At 36.3% G+C, this 7,376-nt stretch overlaps 1 long non-coding RNA gene across 3 annotated transcripts; it reads left to right on the forward strand.

The window, feature by feature from the left end:
- LOC132283712 (uncharacterized) lies at nucleotides 1-6,855 on the forward strand. 3 transcript variants are annotated; one of them, XR_009472117.1, is made up of 3 exons: nucleotides 8-861; nucleotides 1,287-5,789; nucleotides 6,266-6,855. It is a non-coding gene; the product is annotated as an uncharacterized LOC132283712 (long non-coding RNA). The 3 variants fall into 3 exon arrangements; XR_009472119.1 differs by having other exon boundaries at nucleotides 10-4,917; nucleotides 5,332-5,789; XR_009472118.1 differs by having other exon boundaries at nucleotides 1-5,789.
- Nucleotides 6,856-7,376: the final 521 nt, after the last annotated feature.

Here is a 7,376-nt window from a genome sequence, read left to right on the forward strand (position 1 = left end):
TTGAGTATTAAGAAATAGAGGGATTTTATTAGATAATATTTTTGTTAATTTTATTTTCATTTTGTTTAGCCTCCAAAGCTCAAGGAAAAAGATAATTTTGAATCTAACAAGATTTGAATTGGAATCACGGTTAAGAATTGTTTTTTTTTTCTTTTCAAGTTGAGTATTAAGAAATAGAGGGATTTTATTAGATAATATATATTTTTTAATTTTATTTTCATTTTGTTTAGCCTCCAAAACTCAAGGAAAAAGATAATTTTGAATCTAACAAGATTTGAATTGGAATCACTGCTAAGAATTGTTTTTTTTTTTGGTTGGCATTAAGAACTCCACTAGGTAGGGCTCCTTCAGGACTCACTCTAATTACAAACCTGAGATGTTGTCGCCGGCCCTACACCTTAACATCAATTTCATTCAAAAAAAAAATATATATATAATAAGGATAGAAGGACTCAGGACATATGGTCAGGCCATTTCCTTACCCACTCTACCAAACCGCGAGGCTTGTTTGTTTTTCTTTGTTTTAACTCTTCCTCTGTTTTTTAGTTTTTTTGGCAGCCAAGCAAAGCACTACCATACAGAAAATTTTCACTTTTTTTTTTTAATTTTTTATATCTGTATTATATATCTCGTTCCATGAAAACTCAACAGGCAACTCGAATCCACACAAATGATTTGGTACATAAATTGCGGTGAAGATGTGTGTAGAAAGGGAGCTAACTCTAGCAGCAAAGTGGGCACAAGTTCATACAGTTAAGCCAGAAAAAGGTGGATCTCCCGTTGCACACATGGTGTTTGATGAAAGGCCAAGCAAGGGTCTCAACTGCAAGAGCTTGCTCCAGGTCCATGAAGCCTACTGAGGTATGTATACGTTCCTTCCATAAACATTTAACCTTCAATAGGTAGCAGTGCACCCATTCAACCCAGAGATTGTGCTCTCTGTTGGGATGGACGAGTTGATTAAGAGTCACTTATAAAAAAAAAAAAAAAAAAAAAAAAAAAAACAAAGCACAACGATTGTGACAGATGTGAGCATGATTGGTCAATTCGGTGTTGGCTTCTACTCTGCTTACCTTGTTGCTTTGTTGCTGTTGAATTGAACCTGAGTAACGTCGTGAATGTAATGTTGGTTTTTGAAACTCCAAATTGTTATATTTGTCTCTAAACCATGGGAAGTTTGAATCCCTCTGTTTTTCTTTGAAACCAAACAGATAAGTTGTTTGGGATTGTTTGAATCCTCAAATTCGGTTGCTTGGTACTTACTTTATGTTGTTGATTTCTTGTAGTTGGAGTACATGGAGGAGAGGAGGATTAAGGACCTTGTGAAAAAGCATTCTGAATTCATTAGCTATCCTATCTATCTTTGGACTGAGAAAACCACAGAGCAAAAAAAAAATAAAAAAAAAAAAACCACACACACACACATATATATATATATATATATATATATATATATATATGGTTTTTTATGAACTAGGATGCAACTTGGGCAGCCAATATTTCAAACCTAGCTCGAGCCCAACCCGATTCTCGTTACAAATCTGCAACAAGCTTAACCGGAATTAGAATTTTAACACCATTGTTCTGTCAAAAGATTGCGCTTGGGAAATCTTTTCTTCATAAAAAAAAGAGGAGGGGGGACAATTTACTCAAAAAAAAAAAAAAAATCATTTTAAAGTCATCATCTTTGTATTGGTTTCATTTCTCGATCATAAAGGACTATATATATATTTTTTTAAGTTGCACCCCTAGTATCTGATTTGTGATTATTTTTTATTTTTTGTTTTGTTTATTGTAGATTTCCATTGTATAGGGGATCATGTCGGCCCTTACTCAGCATCCTATCCTTTGACTTCACAATGTGCTTCCAGAAAAGGAAAGTACAGATATTCTTGCCTGCATGGGACACATATATCCGTGATATATATATATATATATATATATTGTAACTTCTAAGATATAAAAAAAAGCATTACTGATGCTACTATTTTATGATTTAATCAGGCGTCTTTGTTTGACCAACATGACTTAAAAGTGCTAAAAAAGCTTTTATCTTCTTCCCTTTCTATGATTTAACTGATGCTTTTTTGCATTCTCTGTTTTCCATAATTTTTAACGGCAGTGTTAAAATTAAAAATTCAGGCCGAGAATATTTTTAGATGATGTCACTAGCTAACGCGTAAGTAAATGCATGAGCTTTATTCAACATTTATTTTTTTACTTGGGTGTCAGCTAGTAATTGACATTCCCTGACCATCTAACAATTGACCTCAATCAAATTAAAATTCAATGCAATATGCCAACAAACCTCCACCAATCTGTATGTTGAAAACCAATAAAGTTTCATTGATATCATGCATGTTTCATTAAGTCAACCATCCATTTAATCATTTTAATACATCATGCATGTATATCTATATCTGAACATGTATAATTATTATATTCTAATGAACAATTCAAAAGGAATTTTTGACTCAACAAATGAATTAAATTTAACTAATAAACTAACAATGTATACCTTTCAATTGTCATCAATCAGGTCATATACAAAGAGATCCACGTTTCACCAAGTCAACCATCCATTTAATGGTTTTAATGTATCATGCACAGTGCATCGGTTATTGGCTGGATTTTGGTGTCTCTCTATTGTAAGTCAACATTAATCTTCATGAACTATATAATTTTAAAAACCTACAACTTGAGATTTGAATATTTCTATGTATTGCCTTGATCTAATGCTGCATCAGTTTATAGTGCATTTTGTTTCGAGGAGTTGAACAAAATTCCTTGATTGAAACTGTTGATTGGGCAAGATACGTTAAGCGTTCAACTCTCCGGCTTTAAAAACATTTTCCTTTTGTTTCATGAGAATATATATACATTGTGATTCTCATGGAGAGCGTATACGTTTACATGCATATTTTATTAGGAGTGCTGGTATTGCAGTCACGCATAATTTGTTTGGCACTTCCTCGCTTAAACTTCACAGATCAATTGGCTCTCCTCCACTTCAAGAATTAGATCAAGCCTGATCCAAACAATGTATTGGGTAGTAATTGGAGCAGAACTACCAACTTCTGCAGCTGGCTTGGTGTGACCTGTCGTCCACACAGACAAAGAGTCACAGCCTTGGAGCTTCCTGGCATGGACTACAAGGAACCATCTCTCCTTATGTTGCCAATCTCTCCTTTCTCGTGACTCTAGATCTTTCAAACAACAGTTTCCATGGCACTTTAACACACGAGATTGGACGTTTGGGTCGTCTGCAAGATCTCATTTTAGATGAGAACAAGATGGAAGGACAATTGCCCCAAACATTAAACCAATGCCGAAAGCCTGAAGTCCTGGGGCTTTTGAACAACAGATTCAATGGAGTCATACCGGAAGAGTTGGGTACATTGTCCAACCTCTATTTTCTTGGTCTTGCGAGCAATGATTTCATGGGTACTATCCCATCCTGTCTAGGCAACATCTCAACATTGGAGGTATTGGCACTCGAATACAATGCATTGACAGGTTCATTTCCTCAGACTATCTTTAACATCTCTTCTTTACGTACCATTTCTCTCATGAATAATAGCATCTCTGGTAGTCTTCCAATGGACATTTGCCTACTTTGTCCTCAACTCGAAGGACTTTATCTTTCTTTCAACCATTTCGGTGGCCAAATTCCAACCTCGATATCTCATTGTAGAATAGATTCGAGGGAAGAATGACATTGGGAATCTACAAACACTAGAGATTTTTTATCTTGGAAGGAACAACTTAACCGGTACGATTCCTCCTTCCCTTGGTAACATTTCAAGTTTACTTGGGCTTGAGATTGGAAATAATCACCTTCAAGGAGAGATTCCTGGGGAGATCTCACAACTTTCGAATTTAAGGGTACTGAACTTACATACAAATAATCTCACTGGTAGTATTTCGGAGCAAATGTTTAACAGGTCTGCTCTGCAATTCCTTGACCTGCCTTCCAATACTCTTGATGGAAATCTTTCATCAACTATTGGTTTTTGGCTTCCTAATCTTGAAGAATTAAATCTAGAAGGCAATCAGTTGGGTGGAAACATCCCCTTGTATCTATCTAACTCTTCTAAGATCACAAGACTGTCGCTGGCTCACAACTTATTTACTGGGCCAATATCTCCTAGCTTAGGCAACTTACATCTCCTTAGAACACTCAATATGCAAAAAAATTGACTCACGGGAGAAAATAGAAATGGGGAAATTACTTTTCTCACTGCTTTGACAAAGTGCAAATCTTTGGAAAGGTTGGTCTTCGAGAGCAATCCCACTGAAGGTATCTTGCCAAATTCAATTGGAAAATTTTCGTGTTCGCTTCAAACTTTTGTTGCCTCTAAATGTCAAATTAAGGGTCCGGTTCCAGGAGAAATCGGTTCATTGAAAAACTTGAAGTTCCGTAGATTGAGCAACAACAACATAAATGGATGCATCCCATCAACAATTGGAGGATTACAACGGTTGTATCTTGATGGTAACAAGATTGAAGGACTTATTCCCGTTGAGATTTGGCCATCTTCAAAGTAATAACCTCTCTGGCCCAGTCCCAACTTGCATGGGGAATCTGTCTTTTACAAAGGTTAATCTTAAGAAATAACAATCTTTCCTCTTCCATTCCGGTGAGCTTATGGGCCCTTGAAATTCTGCTGCTCTTGGATTTATCAAATAATTCTGTAAGTGGTTACCTGCCATCACAAATGAAAATGCCAAATGTCATTGACGTTGTAGATTTATCTTGGAACAATATACAAGGAAGCATTCCTCAAGCTATTGGATCCTCCCAAAGTCTTAGCTCCCTCAATTTGTCAAGGAACTGATTACGGGGCACAATTCTGGAATCATTTGGTGACTTGATTTCATTGGAATTCATGCATCTCTCTTACAACAATTTGTCAGGTACCATCCCTAAGTCCTTAGAAGAACTTTCCCATCTCAAATATTTGAATCTTTCTTTCAATAAGCTCTCCGGAGAGATTCCAAATGAGGGCACTTTTGTTAACTTTACTGCTCAATCTTTTATCGCAAATGAGGATCTCTGTGGGCCGTCAATTCTGCAAGTTTCGGCTTGCAAAATGTACAATACGCAGAGAACACGGACTAAACAAGTTTTTCCCAAATATATTCTTCCAGTAGTTGCATCAGTAGTAATCTTTGTTGTTTTGATTTATTTGATGATACAATGCTGAGGAAATAAAGCATGTAGTTCAAATTCAGTTGACTCGATATCTATAATGGAGCATAGAATGATATCATATACGGAGCTTCACCATGCCACAAATAATTTTTGTGATGCCAACTTGCTTGGATCAGGAGGCTACGGTTCTGTATACAAAGGAGTTCTTTTAGATGGGACAATCATCGCTGTAAAAATATTGAATTTGGAACTTGACGGAGCTTTTAAAAGCTTTGATGCAGAATGTGAAGTGCTGCGAAATGTACGCCTTCGGAATTTAGTAAAGGTCATAAGTACATGCTCCAATCCCGAGTTAAGAGCTTTGGTTCTGCAGTACATGTCTAACAGAAGTCTTGAGAAGTGGTTATATTCTGAGAACTATTGCCTAGATTTCCTTCAAAGAGTGAGCGTCATGTATGATGTTGCTAGCTTTGGAATATCTCCCTGATTGTCAACCGGAGCCTTTGGTCCATTGTGGTTCTTTTAGATGAAGAAATGGTTGCTCATGTGGGAGAGTTTGGAATTGCAAAAATTTTAGTTGACAAGACTGCAGCACAAACCAAGACTTTAGGTACACTCGGCTACATTGCACCAGGTAAATCTTTTCGCATTCTGCTGCCTTCATTTTCTAAAATTATTGTTACATTTCTAAGAGTGGTGAAACTTATGTCTTGTTGTGGCTTCTCATCTTCCCAATTTCAAACGTGTTCTCGATGAGGCTTTCAGTTCTAGGGCCAACATATTAATGGTCGGTTGGGCTTCTAATTGAATAACATATTTCTTGTATTGTTTAAACATAATAAACACTTCACTATATTGTATGCTCAGGCTGGTATTTTAAATGCTTAGTTGTGTGACTCATATGCTAGGGTTGAAAATGAAATGCAACACAATAGAGTCCAGCTTAGCTCACTACTTGATTATCTTTTCTTTCTTTCTTTCTTTATATATATATATATATATATATCTTCTAAAACATGCATATCTTTCATAGACAAGTCCAAGTTCATGAAAGTGAACTATAAAATTTCTTTTCATTGTGCTTCTTGAAACTTTTGAATTGTTTGACAGCGTATGATTCTGAAGGAAGAGTGTCTACGAAATGTGATGTTTATAGCTACGAATGAATGTTGCTAGAGATGTTTACGAAAAGGAAGCCGGCAGATAACATGTTCGTTGGAGAACTGAGTTTGAGGTAATGGTGGGCCTCTTAACTAGGGCTGATGTTCAGTTTGGTCCAGCTTTAAGCCCATATTTGTGGCCTGCAATTAAAAAGGACCAATTGACTATGGATTTTAGTTTGGGCTGGTGGGACGTGGAATGCTTTATGGGTGCAGGGTCTTTGTGTCCATATCTCATATTATGGTGGTTTTGTTTGGTGTTTGTTGTATGCCTTTGAGTAGGGTTGTTTTCTTTGGTTGTGCTTTGTAGATGCCGTATGGCTGTTCTTATTGTCAGGAAGGAAAAAAAAAAAAAAAGTTACTTATTGGGGACACCAGATGGGAGAGAACCAGTGAATGACCTACAAAATTGTCTTTCTTTTTTTTCTTTTATTTTTTTCCAAAAGTTCAAGCAAATGCCCGCACTATTTACCCTATAGCGCACAAATGACTTGTGAATTATCTAAGAGAAAAGTTCAACATCCTAGTCTTTTTTTTTTTTAACAATGATTAAGTTTTAATCGTAGCTACAATATATGCTCGTAGCAACAATATTTCCTATATATACATGAAACAAAATGCAGGTAAGAGTAATTATAGTAAAGACTAGAGAGAAAAATAGTGCCAAAAAAATAAGTGCACAGAGAGTGGTGATGAAGAAACACATAGTGATGATACGTCTCTGCAGTGCAGTCCCAGAAAATAAATGCTTTTTGCATTGAATAGCCTAGTTGGAGTTGCAGGGGCTGATCAAAACCTCTCTAATCTCTCATTTTCTTCTACTTTTTTAACTTTTTAGTAGTATCGTCTGAGTACAAAGCTCTCTCTCTTTGGTATATTATTAGGGTAAAGTGCAAATAACCCCCCTGAACTATGGGGAAATTTGCAACTAACCCCCTGAACTACCAAAAATACAAAAAACCCCTCAAACTATACAAAAAAGTTGCAGATCACCCCATCCGGTGACCGGCCGTCCAAAAATGAGCGCGTGATTCACACGCGACAGACAAACTAAGTTTTTT

This window comes from Cornus florida, unplaced genomic scaffold (genome assembly GCF_030987335.1).
Source record: "Cornus florida cultivar Cherokee Brave unplaced genomic scaffold, ASM3098733v1 CherokeeBrave_3.0.0_Hap2_Chr11, whole genome shotgun sequence".
In the NCBI taxonomy this organism is placed as follows: Eukaryota; Viridiplantae; Streptophyta; class Magnoliopsida; order Cornales; family Cornaceae; genus Cornus; species Cornus florida.